The 17951-nt window shown below is 37.1% G+C and overlaps 1 protein-coding gene and 1 long non-coding RNA gene across 2 annotated transcripts in view; one reads left to right on the top strand and one right to left on the bottom strand.

The window, feature by feature from the left end:
• LOC137401912 (nestin-like) overlaps nucleotides 1-17951 on the top strand; it is a 1051237-nt gene that overhangs the window by 331685 nt on the left and 701601 nt on the right. The window lies entirely within an intron of this gene.
• LOC137402087 (uncharacterized) lies at nucleotides 9850-17603 on the bottom strand. The gene is made up of 3 exons (XR_010979451.1): nucleotides 17470-17603; nucleotides 13421-13526; nucleotides 9850-9999 (listed from the first exon to the last, which is right to left on the bottom strand). It is a non-coding gene; the product is annotated as an uncharacterized lncRNA (long non-coding RNA).

A 17951-nucleotide genomic window follows, 5' to 3' on the forward strand; every position in this document is an offset into this window, starting at 1 on the left:
CCAGGTACGCTCCAGTCATTAATGGAAAAGAAATATTTCTGACCAGGTGCTGCTACTTATTCCCTCTGGTTGGTCGACACACTTGACGATCTATCACAGCAAACAATAATTTCATAGAACTTGTATATACTGTATACCGCAATGAAGACAACCCTATATGTACGTTATTTTGTTTTGCAAGGGCGGCAGGAGAAAAAAAGCAGCGATTTAAGGCTAACTACAGGGCAATCGCTATTCAAATCAGTCTGAATCCGGAGTTTGGGGTTAAGATGAAAAATCACTTTGTGCAGGACTAGAACTCCTGACTATCGGATTACTAGTTAGACACTCCAACAGCTGCGCTAATCAAAAGCCTATCATTTGTTCAGATGATTTGAGCAGGTAATTATTTGATGTGCTTTAACGGGTTCATCTGACGATCTCTAACAGCGCACTAGATGACTATATGGTACTATTTTCTATGAATAATCGAAAAATAAAGATAATAGAAATCAATTATAGTAGCCATTTTAGGATTTATTATCGTTTATTATCTTTTAACATGTTTATTTACCACACTTTCACCCATTACTTCGCAAAAGATATTCTCACTCATACATATTCAACATACCATTTTTTTCCAGTTTTGTCATAAACTGGAGTAAATCTTTACATTTCCGTTTTCATCGTAAAAGTGTAGCACTTTTCCCCTGAATAAAATAAAGCAACACAAATAGCTACAGAAACACTAATAATGATCTATATTAGAATACAAACACTCTGAGTGCTAATTACAAATTCATAGATGATACCATTGGCCTTCACACAATTGATGTCAATTCTCATTAGTCAATTTATTTGTCAGCATGACACAACATTTAATAGAGCTGGTGTGTATAGCCCGAGGCAATATCTACACTATGCATCTGCCATGCATTTTGCTGGTCTGTGTGCACCAAGGCTTTTGGAATGTTTGCACTATTGAAATTTTATAGCATTTTTAACTACTAAAAATTGAAATGTTCATATTAAGCCAAAGGGATCACTGAAAAACGTAATTTTACATCTAATCTGCATTTTTATTAAAAATCAAGACAATTTGGTGATTAATTTTAAATATAATTCAAGGCTCACAATTTAATCAATTTTAGTAGGATAAGAGTCATGTGTGTCTGTCTATGCGAGGCGGTAGTTTAAAGTTTTATGGTTTAAACTTTAAGCCATAACTGTCACGAACAACTTTTATCGTTGATATTAGGTAAATCATACACGCTGATTCCGATTTTGTACTCAAAATAAAGATTGGTTTACTAACTTTCAAATTCATGAAGGCTTTTTTACAGCGTCTTAATTTCCATCTCAAAATCAACACGGTCGGCACAACAAGCTCCGCTCATAGATATGTGGCGTGTCTTAACTTTTGTAGAATTGGAAGTTGGGAATGTTTAGTCTGATAGCGATGGGTGTCTTAAAACCTATTATTCTCTCAATCCAGCCTGAAAATAATCTCAGTATTTTTTGAAAGGTAGATAACCTGTTTAAATTGGCTCTTAGCTTGTTACAGACTGTTTAATGGGCTGAACGCCGAGAAAAATGAGCTCAAAAAAGCGCGATAACAACGCTAGCCTGTGATAACAACGCTAGCCTGTGATAACAACACTAGCCTGTGATAACAACACTAGCCTGTGATAACAACGCTAGCCTGTGATAACAACACTAGCCTGTGATAACAACGCTAGCCTGTGATAACAACACTAGCCTGTGATAACAACACTAGCCTGTGATAACATCGCGCTTTTTGAGCTTTTAAATTGTTTTAATGTTTTATCTACCGTTCACAAAGACTGAGAAGATTTTGAATTTGAAAAAAAATGCGTTTTGAGACACTCATCTCTATCATTCTAAATCGGACTAAATATCTTCAACTTCTGTTACTAAAAAGCTAGGTTACGGCATCAACCACCCGGCTTGAGTACAATGATTATAGGATTCACCCGTTTCTGCAATCTGACTTCAGAAATACTCTTGACACATATCTATGTTTGGAGGTTGATTGAGACCATGTCCTACCTGTGAGAAATACTTCTGACAGAAACTATTAGCTTTTCACTCACTCAATGACTGAACCGAATATTTTAACTAGAGAACTAACCAGAAACCTAGTCAAAAGTTTGGAATAACATTTAGTAGCCTGTGCTAAAACATTATTTAATCAACGTTATATTGTTACGGCAAGGAGACTCCTTGTTTTAGCAGGCCAAAAAAGAAAAGAAAGATGGAAATATAAGTTTCATGATAGATGTTTTTATTTTTTATTCTATTAAAAAATATAGTTATTGATAAAACGTTATGTATAATAGAGAACAGATAGATAATGGCACACAACAAGCATGTCACTAGGTCATCGGTATAGTCTTTATACATCCTCCCATCTTGGAGAAGAACTCCCAAATTTTTGAGGCTGGTGGCATTATCAATGTAACGTAATATAATAGTAGATACGGTAAGCATGGAAATTTCTGTTGAGTTCATTCGCCAATGCACGCTGAGATTAGCATGTTCATCAAAGAGGTGTTTTTGCAATAACAACCAAAGATTTTCCTGCGCAACAAAACTCTATCCGGATGTCCATTTACTGGTAGGCTTTTACGGATAAATACCGATGATATCAAACCGGCCACGGATAACTAGCTGTCACCGAAAACGATTGGTTTCCTCGGATACCGAGAATCCTTCGGTGTCGGTAAGAGCAGATAACCAAATACCAGCCCAACACTAACGTAGATGTAGAGGTGAGATACTCAATGAATTTCCACTCTATAGTCACACAGCTATAGTAAGTTCTATAGCTGAACCCATCGGTTTACAGGACTAAAGTCCTGTTAACCGAACTGAATAGAATTATGCAAAACCATGAGCGTCAAAACCTGACTGTTTATGTGAGGTCATACCTGAAGGTTAGAAAAAAATATTGCTTTCAATGGGATTCAAACACTCAACGTTCAGCATGGTGGACCAACATTCAAACTCTTGCTACTATCTACCTGTTTGATAAGTAGTTAGATTCAAAGGAGAATATGAAATCCATGGTTTGAAGGCTTTAGAGGCATATTCAAGAGGATTGGGATAAAACAGTTGCAGAGAACATGATTGCACTTTAATCAAAGATGATTTCCTCATGAAACAAATTATAGTTATCTGCTTTAGCTACTGATTCTAAAGGACCTGAACGTGAATATAGACTAAGATCCTAAGTCAATGTGATTAGAAATCATATTGACCTCACACTAAAGCTACTATTTTGTTTATTTACTATGAGAAAAGCCAGTCATAAGCATAGATACTTGCTATAACTATAGCAACTATAGTAACTAGTGAGATCATTTTGGTGCATTTTTTTCTGACTGTTATAACCGGGATCAAGCTTTGTCGATTTTAATCTTGAAACATCTTAACTTGAAAACATGAAATTTCTTGAAACAAATAACCTCAAACCAAATCAACGGTTTAAATTCATTTCTAAAAGCATTTGAACCCAAATGAGACAGCTGCTGGCAAGCAGCAAACACAGTAAAGGCAAAATCTGCTTAGGTGTAAACATCAACTGATTTACAGGCAGTCGTTTTAGTAGAGCAGGAGGGCATCAAAAAGCTGTCAAAAAAGTGATTTATTCCTTTTGAAGGTGGGCTATGTGATAAGAGTGGTACCTAAATTAGAATTTCGAGCTGATTTCAAATATCTGGTTTCTACACCTCTCAGATTGTTCATTTTTGAGCATTATAATTAATATATTATTTTAATTAAACAAATGTCTGTAATGTTTTATGTGCTTCTGCCAACAATGTGAAAACGAAAATTGCATATAAATACTAAATAATTAGCAATAACCTAAGTTGAAATCAATTCTAATAACACTAAAATATTTATTATTCAAATATTAGAATAATATTACAAGTGTATTATATAATATTATGTATTTCCAGTTTTGTTGATATTGTAGCAGCGTTACAGTTTGTCCTTGTTATTCCACAACTCCTATATCATTACAGATCTACAAAACAAAATGAAAAGTATTTTTAAAGACTAAGACCATGTATATATAATATTTTAGTATACATATATTCATCATTAATGCTTATTATGTTGAACCGTGTACTTTATTATGCAATTGAAATCGCAATTAGTCAGTCTTTTATATGATATGACACATGTATTCTAATCAAACATGAAGCCCACCTTTGGTTACAATACCGCTCAAATAATAACCTTCTAATTCACAGTCATCTGAGTCTTCTGCATTACTACTTTTATCTCCATCTTTATTTCTATTGCTGCTGCATCTGCACATGTTTGTACACTTGAGATCTGTGTTGTTGCACTGAAAGCGACAAGACTGGCATCCAGTTTTGCATTGACAAAACGTGTCCATGAACACATCAGGAGGTGCTGGTTGTTCTGTCATCCATATAGCTTTAAGCTTTTCACCTTCCATAAACCATCCATGTTGCTGGGGGGATGGGGCATTGATAATGATTTGCTTGGCTCTTCTCCATATCGTGGCCTGGTAAGCAGTCCTAGGTATATGGAGATTTAACTCATCTAGTATGGGTGGTAGGTTTGATTGTGATGTGCAAGACGGTGAGCAGAAGATCTTATTCCGTGCTTCATTGATGTGATTTGTCTCCTCACCATATAATCTGCATATGAATGTCTCAATAGGTTCTCATATTGCACCATCAACTTCAAAATCTGTTCCCAATGATTTCAGTGTGTTACAGAATTCAGGATTGTTCTTTAGCAGCTTGAAGAAAGTTATCTTTCCTTTAGAATATAATGCGTTTACACTGTCGGATCCACTTAGAGCATGGAGCCCGAGCAGTGTTTTGCATCGTTCAGTTGTGAAGACGGTAGACAGACAGCCTATGATTACATATCTCAACTGCTTCTTATTACCACAGCAGTAAATGATTTTCTGTGATAGCAGCTCATCCACTAGAGATAGACAGCTTAAAAAAACATCTGTGTCTTGGCACTTGATTAGAACTTTTGAGCTGGGTTTGTCTTCCATTATCTTTGCGATAAGTGATAACATGCCCGTATCTGCCTCCTCGTGGTCTGATGTCAAATTATCTATTTGGCTTACAGCGATTGATCCATCAAGGTCATAGCTGATCATGTGGCATTCTTGAGAAAAAGCTGTTACAAGTTTCTGCTTCACAGTTGGCTTGCTTCATGTATCCTTCAAAAATTTCACTAGGGCAGTCTTGTTTGAGCCATCTGCTAAAAATTCAGACCATTTTGGCCATGATTAGTTCGGACTAAACAGAGCAACCTTCTGCCTTCCTCTCACACGTCTATGACTTCTCTCACCTCCCTTAATGCTGATATCAGGGTATGTGTCACAAACAAAATCCACGCCACATGTGTGATACAAGCTTCCAATACTAACTATTTTTTGCAAATGCTGGAGGAGTGTCAGGGTCTGAATTTTGGCTTTAGCATCAACCACAACCGTGTCAAAGACTGGTAGCTGATCCTGGTTAACATAAATTGATGGTTGATCAGCAACATCTTTCTCAACAGCAGCCATCAGAGCCAACTTAGCAGTCTTCAATATAGAGCCATCAGAGTTAGCCAGGGATCAGCTGATGTTGCCAAGAGAGAATGATAACACATTTCTCAAATCCAAGTTACGCTGTTGGCTGATCACTACCAAATTCTCAACAATCTGTGCAAACACTTTAGGACTTTTTATTTTGATTTCTTAGCTGATGGTAATGTGGTGAAGGTTTTGAGCTTGTTTGACTTGATAGATGCATTGAAATCAATCTCTTAGGTGCTTAATCTCTTCTGAACAAATTCCAAAAGCTGTTTCTCTCCTATCACATTTGCCATTTCAAGATCCTAGGTACTTCACTTCAATAGAGGCTTTTGCGCCACTGGTAATATGTACTAGCTTGGTGGTTTGAAACGCAAACGGATTTATTCTTGCTGTTATGAGTCTTTCATGACTTCCCTCATTTCCTCATCAGCCTTCCATGCCTTTTCACGCATCTCATAACTTGCTGCATCCGAATCACTAAGCACTGGCATCTTCTTCATGTCTGTATGTACAGCTGTTTGTTCCGGGTGAGATGGAGTCCAGCATTAAGAGGCCAATGACTTCCTGGTAAACTCTATGATTCCATTGTGAGACTTTGAGTCTCTTTTAACTGTTTGCTCAATAGATTGATCACAAGCGATAGAGCTGAATGGACAGTGATGTCGTGATTGATAAGTAAAATACCCCTTCTTCATAAGAGTCTCATACACCTTGATCTTCGATACTTTCAGATTCATCAGTCATCTCTGCATAGTACAGCATGCCATATCTAGCGTAGTTTCTGTGGTCATATGCAAAAAACCAAGGAAGGATCATACATGTAATTTATCTATACATTTTCTCCCAAATTGTAGCTATAACACGTCTTGTAAACTGCAAAGAGTTAGTTTTGCTGCTCACAAAATGTGCAGACAAAAATAAAAACGTTTTCTTTTTCTCCCACCAAAGTACCATTATCATGGAGTAATCTTCATGAATTTGTAAAGTAATAGATATCTAGCTTCACCTCTTCTGCTGTATCACATTCTTCTGTCTCTTCTCGTGTCTTTTCTCAGCTCTTTCCATAAAAAGTTTGTTACAATACTTTTTATAACAGGCATAATGACATAACAAGTCTGAACTCTCATCAAAGTTCTCAATGCTTGGCACTTTTTGAGTAATTTCACATTGAATGCTCTCTTCTTCCAATGTCAACCATCTGTTTGAATACTGTTTAGCTGTCTCATATTGAAGTTTAGTCACTCTGACTAGGGTTTCATTCACATACTGATCAAGACAGTGAAACAAGCAGTCTTGCTGCATCCTTGGTATGAGTTAAGATGCGCTGAAAGTTGACTTACCTAATCTCAAATACATGTAAAAGCATTTACTAACTTTCGAGATTATAAAATAGTTTGCTTTGTCTGATATGTAAGGTTTGTCAAGCAAACTTGGAGTTGTCCCCTCCCATTTCGAAAGTGCTCCTAGCTCAGAAATGTGCAAACACATAGGTGTAGAAACATTATAATTGAATTCAGCATAAATTTCTGACTATGAGACATCTTTGTTTGAGTAGCCCACCCTTTGAAGGAAAAAGCTGAAATATAAGTTTATGTTCCTGCTCTACTATTTAGGCGGGTATTGAAGTATGTCAGCAGTAATTTAATAGATGAATTATGTCAGCAGTCAAAGACATAGAGAGTTAATAAAGAAACACAAAGATACACTAGTCTGACCTAAATACTAGGTTACTGACAGAAACTATGGAGACAAGCCTATGAACATGATATATACTCATATTGATCTTTACTATAATAAGTGCCGTGTCCGTCTAAAAGCACACTAAGTGTATGAAGAAAAAAGATTGCACAGCACAAGAATAGAACACTGATATTCAGACACTGGATATCACAAAGTTTGTACAACTAAAACTAATTATGTTCATAGTTGTTGAACAAGATAATCTCTCCCAGTGCATAAAACTGGCAGCATACCTATTATGCTATTCTGACAGTGTTCAGTGTACATTGGTGTTGTATTGCTGTCTCGGTTTGGTAAATATTTTACACTGGCACAATTTGAGAAATCGTTATCATACAGAAAACGCAAAACTTGGACTTCAAGAAACAGAAGTTGTCTTCTCATGTATGCTACATATGCCATAACTCCAAATCTTTAAAAAATGAAAACAAAACATTTGTGGTCCGCTGACTGCTAGCAAAGAGAACTGAGTGAGATGGATTTAACTGGAAAAGGAATTTTTAATGGGATAATAACTTAATGGGAAGCAAACAGGCGATTTATTGTCACAACCTACACAAGTTAATTATTATTATTACCAAGATCTCAGGCTACCGTTGTAAATACTTCACCGTAGAACCATGGGCCTACCCACTATCAGTTAGGTCTATGTGGATATGAACGACTGTCCATGACACAGATTAGACTAGCAATAGGTAGATACATTAGATCAGTAAAACACAGAGATAGACTGACATCTACCAGCACTAAGATAAATTGGATCAGTACAATACAGTAGACGTTCCTACAATGTGAATAATCCATTCCTGGAACATGTTATAGGAATGTTATGTTACCTGAACAGTAAAATACATGTAAATAGCCTAATCTGTTCTCAAATATTTTCAAATTCACTCCTTTGGTCCTTCACAAAGGAAAAGCAAACTTAATGTTTAAATTTAATGACTACCGTAACTGCAGTATTAGGCTATTGGTTCATAGTGACAACTTTTTTCCTTTTTCATATCAATTTCATCCGATTAATACTATTTCATCATATTCATTACAAATATGCCCTTTCATGACATTCAGATTGGTAGACCGACGCTGTAACACCTGCACCCATCAGTCGCCTTCAAGTCTTTTTGAATAATTGAGCAGTTGCTAATTTTCTGGGTAGTGTAGACACAATACACCTGACAATCTCTCATGGCAAACTAAACAGCCAGGGTACTAGTCTATATAAAAGAAGTACCTTTATAAACAATTTGCAGCCCTCCGCCCCTGGGGAGAACCCTGCATCTCACTATGATCTATCAGTACGCTGAACCATATGACTTCTACAAAATATGACTTCTGTCGCTTGCGTCATGAGGAGCGTGAATATATCACTGGGGTTCGCCTAAACACACATGACTCATTCACCAGCAAACAACAACGTGGGCACGATAACGTGGGCACACTCACAAACTACCAATACAATTACGTATCATTAGCTTTTTAGGCCTATCCCACTTTTTTGGATTGTACACTACGAGAAAACATGAAAACACGATTTGAAAAATATTCCTGTATTTTTAACAGTAATGTTTTACTATTTTTATATATATAGTTTACTTTATAAAAGTTCACCATTCTTAAGATGGTCCACATGTGCAATGATCGACTCCAAATGTAGGAATTCAACTGTTTGTTTGTAATTTTTGTATGTTAGGTCATACAGGACTGGAGCACTTTTATTAATTTTATGAATATTTCAGTGTTCGTTCCGATGATGTTTCAATTGTAACCCAAATAGCCAAATGTTGGTGTTATACGTTGGTGAACGTAAATAAGAAATAAATACACGCCATATTGGATTATCGGAACAACCAATAAATATGCACCTCACAAGCAATAAAGTTTTGATGAAAATGTCTAGTGTTATCGCTCTGTATTAGCTGGCTGATTTCTAGTGCAGATTTGCGCCACACAGGGCGATATTGTTCTAATTAAGGCTGGTTTCCATATGACAGCGCAATGATGGTGCGTGGCCTAGTGATCGTGCGCAATGCAATTCTTGGGCACGATTCAGTGTTTCCATATCGCGCGTAGGCGCCATGCTTGCATTGGACAGGGTGGATAATTTCCTTACTTTGTCGTAGGAGAGATATATGTATTTCTTCGGAAAAAACAGCCTTCGTTGCGAAATTGCGCTGTCTTATGAAAACCAGGCTTACTCTTTCGTACAGGAGACTGATTTCTTCGGAACACAGCCTTTCGTTTGAATTGTGGGATAGGTTGAAAAGGTCTAGCGGTGTAGTGTGGGATACATCATCGCACGCACCCATCACAAGGATCCATTCTGTTGAATCCTTGCAATCAGCATACGCTCGTTGCGCGATCGTTATGCGTTGATGTTTCCATATTACAGCTGGCCTACGCACGACGTCGTGCGCCTTGTTGCGCGCCGTGCGCTGTCATGTGGAAACCAAGCTTTATCGCCAAGTGTGTTTGTACCTTTATTCTCACATTAGACTAAATCAACTTCTAACTCACCTCTACTGCGGACGTCAGCTTCGATTATGGTGGAGGTTGTCATCTACTTCCTTTTCATCATCATGGTTCGTAGGTACTTTCTACTGAACAGTGCCTGGTCAGAGCTCCACATTGGTTGTATATATTCAGAGAAGAGATTTCAGTAGACACGAAGAGCAATGCTGCCAAAACAGATAATGAAAACTACAGATACTATTTTAAAACGGTGTAACTAGTGATTTACCTGTGATAAGAACAAAAAAGAGACAAGACTATCATTATAATAAAGAGTTTAACTAGCAACTGGACCACAGGCTACAAAAATGACCAAGCAGTAATCAGGCCAGCTAACCGGATAGGAATTAGTCACCCCAGGCTATTTATAGAACAGTGGTACACAGCCAGGACAAGTGAAAAATTAAAACCTGGTTTCCACATTGATTTCGAGACTCCGGCGGTAATATTGCGCACAAAACGCTTGCGACGCTAGGCTCGCTAATAACGGCTTAAAGATTTACGACCTGCATGCCATTTTTATAACGTTGACTTTCATCTGTACAGTAATTGTCAGTAAGACTTAGCCTGCGGCTTTTTGAGAAAATGGAACAGCGCTAAAATCTTGCGTTGCTGCCGGCAACTACCGCCGGTACCCGCCGTGTGGGTTCCCATTTCACTGTTAATAGCCTGTGGTGCTGTCGCCGGAGCTTGGTAATGTATATGGGAACCAGGTTTAATATCATTGCATATATTGGGACAAATGCTTGCTTATGGATTCCTAGAAACGCAACATCAAAAATCAGTTCAATGGAACCACAAAAGACCCTTGCCATACGACATTAATCTGTTCCAGTTTTGGCATCGAAGGGTGAAAATGTCCCAAATAGCAATTATCTAATGCAAAACCCTGGAAAAAGACCTTAAATTTCATACATGTACTGAACATATTAAAATTTCGTGACAAAATAATATGTTAACATTAGTAACTATAGTTGCTTACAATAACTTAAGTGTATTTAGTTGTTATGATATGCTCATAGTTATAAGTCTTACCTTTTCATTTAATGTCGTTATCAACCTTAGGACCCAAGGCTAATGTATTGAAGTTATATATGTAATTACATGCATATAGGTAAGCTAGCTAAGTTAAGCTATGTTAAGTTGGGTACACAGTAATACATGATAACTGAGTTGGGTTTGGTCTGGTGACAATGGATATGGGGGTTAAAGGATGATAAATCAACAAAAGCCATGATCCAGGGCACAAGTTCATTGATACATTAATCACGGCGTCAGTAACATATCACTGAAAGCAGCTTTAGAAAATAGCTCTATAGAGGATGGTAGAACTAACCTTTAGCAAAACACTCAAAAAATGATCTCCAGAGCTTGACCCATAGAAACGAACTCTAGCGTTCCACTATAAAAATGAACTCTAACATTCCACCATAACAATGACCTCGAGTATTTATACCCATAAAAATGACCTCTAGCATTTCATCAACAACAATGACCTCTAGTGCTCCACCAATAACAATGACTTCTACAACTCAATCAGTAACAATGACCTCTAGCGTTCCACCTATAAAAGTGACCTCCAGCGCTATGTATTATTATGTAACTATTACCCTAGCGTTCCACCCATAACAATGATCTCTAGTACTTCACCCATAAATACGACTTCTAGCGCTTTATCCATAACAATAACCTCTACACTCCACCCCTAACAATAACATCTAGCGCTCTACCCATAGCAATGGCCTCTAGCGCTCTACCCATAACAATAACATCTAGCGCTCCACCCACAACAATGACCTCTGGTACTCCAAACATAACTATGAACTCTAGCCCTCCACTCATAACAATAACATCTAGCGCTCCACCCATAACAATAACATCTAGCGATCCACCCATAACAATAACCTCTAGCGCTCCAACCAAAACAACTAACTCTAGTGCTCCACCCATAGCAATGACCTCTAGCGCTCCAACCAAAACAACTAACTCTAGTGCTCCACCCATAGCAATGACCTCTAGCGCTCCACCCATAACAATAACCTCTAGAGCTCCAACCATAACGATGAACTCTAGTGCTCCACCCATAACCGTAACCTCTAGCGCACCATCCATAACAATGACCTTTAGTGCTCCACCAATAACGATGAACTCTAGCACTTCACTCATTGCAATGACCTCTAGCGCTCCAAACATATCAATGACCTTTAGCGCTCTACCCATAACAACAACCTGAATGAAGCCTTGGTTCTGGCATCCACTCTACTAGTTAACAGTAGGTTATATAATGATAACAAAAGGCTATTGTATTATTTTTGACCTGTACCATAGTTTGCACATACATGCATAATTATTTGATATTATTTCATGTCCTAACGAATCCAATTTAGAAGAAGTTGTCACCCCGCTGTTAAGTATCAATAGTTGCTAAGACTGTTTTGTGTCACACCTCTTTCAACACATGAAATAAATAAAATATATTGAAGCTTTATCAATTATCCCCATAAAAACAGGCTGGTATGATACATGAATTGTAAAACATGACAAAAAGAAGTATTTTTGCAATTTCAATGTGACTAATAGTTTAAATTCTCTCATTGGTGAACTTGTTTACAATTGTTAAATTATTGGATTAAAAATGATAATTTAAACAATTTTTTATTATTAACACCATTTTAAAACAACAATAAAACTTTCCAATAGTTGTTTAAAGCCAAAGATGTGGCAAGATAACTCTGATACATAAACTGTTAAGTAACCATGATATAAAATTGGCTAATGATGGTTTTGTATTTTATAAGAGTGTTTGTTGCACTCTGAGGTTTGTACATGAGCCATAGATAAAATAACTAGAGTGTTGATCACTAATCACTGAGAGTAGCAGGGAGATGATAACTTCAAGTTTAGAGGTATATGCATGACTAAACAAAGGATTTGCATATAGTTTCCTATTTACCCCCTTTATGGTACAGGAGTCGTGCACATAGGGCTAGCAATCCGCCTAGCAGTTTTGATTAGATAAAAAAATGTTTTAAGAAATCAGCCAAACTGTTGTTTGTACTGGTTCAGTTTACAAATGGCTGATCCTCTGTAACAGCCAATCAAATCAGATGGATTGAAGTTCTATTATGTCACGCAGAACTAGCTAGCATGTGCTAATAACCAATAAAAATAATGACCGTATTTGTGTACGTAACAACAATTGGTAGGGTAGATTGTTCCACGTGCTCCTTTACAAAGCTTTCACGAATAACTCAATTGTTATCCTATGTTATCCTTTACAAAGGTTGTGAAAAAACTCAGTGGAGGCTGAACAAGAAAGTCTGCCACAATTATATCAAACTGGCACCCAGGCAGCTAGTCTAGTGTGCTGTGAGAAATTATCAGGTGTGATGATAGAGCACAAACAATAACTGTCTGTGTAATTATTCTGATATTTCAAAGGGTAGTAGATTGGTCCAAGTATTAGAGAGTCAGCCTACCAAGCTGAATATCAGGAGTTCAAATCTTGTATGATGTAATCTTTTTCCAATCTTAACTTGTGGCTATGGATGGATGGACAAGATTACCAATACATAGATCTAGACTCACCTCAAGTCTATGTATAGATGATCCATAGAAGTAATAGTAGAAATCAAGGTGAATACAGCCAGATGTAGAGCAGCGGTGAGACATTTCTACAAATACCCTCATGTACCTATAAATAATAAACATAGGAAATCACTGCACCGTCATAGCTCTAAGAAATTCAAAACAATAATTTACGAGACAACATTGATAAATTTTTATTAACACGCAAGGAATTCAACACACAGAATCAGCTATGTAAGGGAGCAAGGGAGTTTGACTATAGGAAACCTGCAGTGCGTCTTCATGATTATGTTACAATCAATTTTTCTATAGAAACATTGGATGCCTTCTCAATCACTATTGTTACATAACATCAATTTTTGACAGATTTTTTATCTTCGTACTGTATGAATGGTTTTAAAAGTAGAATATTTAATTCTTCGAAGCGATTCAAACCTCCGATTCAAGGAGGGGTATTATTAAAAACATCATATCAACAACGACGTACTGCGTATGGTGTAAACTTCGATATTTGTATTATTGCACAAATTTTTGCGACCGGAGGTTGGAGTTTCATCCTCTTCATCAATGACGTCCTTACAGCATTTCTACGCAGCTCTGTTTTCAACGTGTGTGTTTTAAAAACATTTTAAAACATGTTTATTTTAAAACGTTAAAACACAAACATTTTATAAATACTTCAAAATGCCAAAAGTTGTGGGAAGTTTGTCTTTTAAATGCAGAGTTATTTTCCAAAATGGTGAACTCTCTGTTCTCAGACGAGTTAGTCATCGCTAAACTCAACAATGGTTGTATTAAACTTTTCGTTAACGATAAATAGTCATTGTGAATTGAAAGGGGAAGATTTACATTTGACCTTGAATGCATTTTAATAGTGTCAGCTGTATGTAGTCATTGTGAATTAACTGTGTTTTACATCTCAGCTGAATAGAAAGTGTCAGCTGCGATGTAAAACATGCGCCCCTCTGTAGCTAAAAGCGCAACAGGCTTATATAGAAAACTCGGACAATTTTGTTGTAGCGTGTGAACTCGTCAGCTACAAACAATTGGGAGTTGTGTGACCACTACTGGGAATCATGTAAGTTCGTCCTCCTCATTCTACGATCAAAACCAGCATTTTGAAGCTCAAAAATGCAGCATGTAATGTTGGTGATTGTGTCTGGCGACTTCTCAAGGTGTCAGACACAATCCAGCCTTCTCAAGCCAGTCACAGTGCCTCTCACGGCAGTATTTATCTCTATTGGCTACTGGCTAATTAAATCATTTGGCATGTTGCAACTGACCTCAATTGGTCAATTGGCACTCTTCCAAATGATTCCAAGTTTATTCCACTCTAAATGCGTCTCCAAAGGTTGGCTACAGAAAAGACACATTTTGTCTGGCATGTAGCAATGCCTTTAAGCACACAGGAAATATTGAACCTTATTAAGATATGAATTAGGTAACATACATACACTCATTTCCTAGCCTTAGTATACAAACAACCTATACACTAAATACCAATCAATATGAGCTAACAAAATAGCCAATAGTTACTATCCACATTGCAGAGGTGGAGGTACTAGCACAAGGAATACTAGTGCTACTAGCCTCCTAGCTACAGCCTCAAGTACTTTACTATCTGGTATCGAGTACACTTGTCTTCTCTAGGTTTATGGTACACAGGCTAAACTAGAGGAGTTGGTTGAAAATCATCTTTTGAAAATTAACAGTTGTTGATTGATTAATAAAAATTATAGATTCTAAGAGAATAGTTAGTAGTAGGTAGATTATTATGATGAGTATTATCAATACAGTCATATATTAACATACGAGTATCCAACATATGAGAAATATGAGACACAAGCATATGAGACGGTGTTTGAAGCAACCAAAAGGTGCCCTAGAATATGAGAGGCAGCTTTAGAGAACGGCATGACTTGGCTTTTTTTCCTAGAGTATAGCAAAGTATACAGTGTCTGGAGAAGACAACTGGGACTAGACTGCTGTTCTAGTTTTTCTAGTCATATTCGGTTGTTCTAGACTGAGAACAACCAAATATGACTCATAGAGACTACGCTGATAAGAACAGCTAAAACTAAGACCACAACAGAAAATGGCATACTTTAAATAATAGATAATTCTTTTGGGATTACATATGTAGATGACATACAGTCAAACTCAGATGACTTGTTTTCGGATAGCTCGAACACATAGTTAACTCGAACGGATTTGTTTGATCTGTTCCCTCGCAATGATAAATTGCTTTAGATAACTCAACCTCAACTTGGTTAACTCGAACAGCTTTTTGCCCAATGACTACCGATACGGTTGTTATCATTTTAGAATATTACTGTTCGGTCCTGTGAAGTTTGAGTTATCCTAGTTTGCTTGTATTTAACTCCCCTTTAAGATCGAAATAACATGCACCGCATACTGAATGTGTAACCTATACACTGTACTATAAGATATAGAAAAGTTTTTATCAAAAAACTATAATGGAATTAACAAAGTGACTTGGCTCTTTAGCCTTAGAGCTAGCTGGCAAGTGTTAGTCAGCTATATTAATCAACTCATTTCTTTATAATTCTTAAAACTAGCTCCATATTTAAGAGAACACAACTATGAAGTGATTGCGGGCAATGGAGTGTTTAACTTAACAACACCAGCAGTTGATGATTAAAACACTGAAAATAACGGCTAACCAAGGAAGTGTTTGAGAGAAACTGCTACTAGTGTCTAACAAAGGTGGATGTAAATGCTTGTGTTTTCACTTGTTAAATTGTAGCGTTCCCATTTTAAACATGAAATTCCGTCATATTACCTACACTAGCGCTCTGGTGGTCCAGGGTGCTGTGAGAGATTGTCTGGTGTTCCAATAAAGTGCAGAGAACAAGTGTGTGCACATTTATTCCAATTTTTTAGAAGGCAGATTTGGTCATTTGAAAGTGTGATGAGCTGTCGAGCGAAATGTGAGGAGTTCAAATCCCATAAGCTGCAATGTTTTTTTCACAGCCAGCAGCCGTGGTTGCAGGGAGGCAGACACGACTCTTATCTTAGTAAAAAAAGATTAATATCTATATTAATATAGTATCTAGTATTATATTAACAAACCCAACTTTTTCATTGAGTGTGTGTTCGTTGGTCTGCCCAGACACCATGAGTTTCCTTGTTCTCCACACTCGAAAGCACGTAGCATATGATTATGAAGTTTGACTGATTTCAGCCAGACTTTGTATGTATATGCTCCATGCCTTCCGATATATTGCAAGTATATTTAGTCTCATAACCCTGAGTCATTGTTAGTGAGCCAGTCATTTACTCTTTCACTGCCGTAGGTGCATAAATGCGTTTTTGTGGTACGACTGCCGTAGACGCATTATTGCGACTTTTCCAGCAATTGAGTAGTTACCTAATTTTATTATTCGTTGACAACATAACCCACATTTTTTAAGACTTTTATGAACTTTACAGTGTTGTCCGAAGATTTGTCTATAAAATTAGCTTAAAATAACAAAGCAATTTTAAACTTTTGTTTGAGAATTTATATTTTAAAAACGAATGTGTTTTTTGTGTGAGTTCATTAATTACCGCACCCGAGTCAGAAAACATTTAATTAGTTATGTTGATGACATTATAGCCAATTCAGATTCATATTTTCGTTAATATACAGATAATTAAAGCAGCAGCGCTGTCTCTGAGAGTGGTGAAAGTAATAGTTTTGTAAGAGTAAGAAACATGGAAGATCGTTTTAGCTTTGCATCGATCATAGCTTCACATAGCTTTATCATCACACAAATTATATATCCAATGAATTTTTGCATAGCAATGCTGGTTAAAACGTTGGCAAATTAAAATATGGAACAAAAATTTTCTAGATAGAGATTGAAATTGGAAAAACTACTGTTTACATATCAGGAAGCAGTATCGGCAATTTTCGGCAAAATGGCTGGCTCTTGGCAGATACCCGAATTTGTACATAGTTGGCAGTGAAAGGGTTGAGTGACCATCTCAGACTTTATATTTTCCCTTGTTTACTTTGATACTTTTAGAAACACTTCACTACCCACCTGACTGATTATCTGAAGGAATGATATCATGCCTCTTTACCGCCTTTGTCGTATTTTGAGAGCTGCTATAGAGAACTTGTAGAAAGATGTCATCATGAGTGTCAGCTATAGTACCAGAAGTCATCATCGGAGTATTTGGCTAAGCGCCTGTGTCTGATATTTAGCTTCCTGGCAATAGATGCAGTTCATCTTTACCTTATCTATAAAATTATTGGCTGTTGTCTGTCTGTCTGTTCACTTTTTGTCACAACCCAATCTTTATTCTTTGATTATTGTTTTGACTATTATTTATTCAACTTTCTTTTTCATCACCTCCTCTCCGCCTCTCTCCCGCTCCCCCTCTCTCCCGCTCCCCCTCTCTCCCGCTCCCACTCTCTCTTCGGCTCCCTCTTTCTCCATCTCTTTCCCACTCCTTCTCTCCCGCTTACTCTCTCGGTATCCCTCCCACTCATTCTCTCTCCCTTTTTCCCTTTCTCTCCTTT

The sequence above is a fragment of the Watersipora subatra genome, chromosome 8 (assembly GCF_963576615.1).
Source record: "Watersipora subatra chromosome 8, tzWatSuba1.1, whole genome shotgun sequence".
Taxonomy (NCBI): domain Eukaryota; kingdom Metazoa; phylum Bryozoa; class Gymnolaemata; order Cheilostomatida; family Watersiporidae; genus Watersipora; species Watersipora subatra.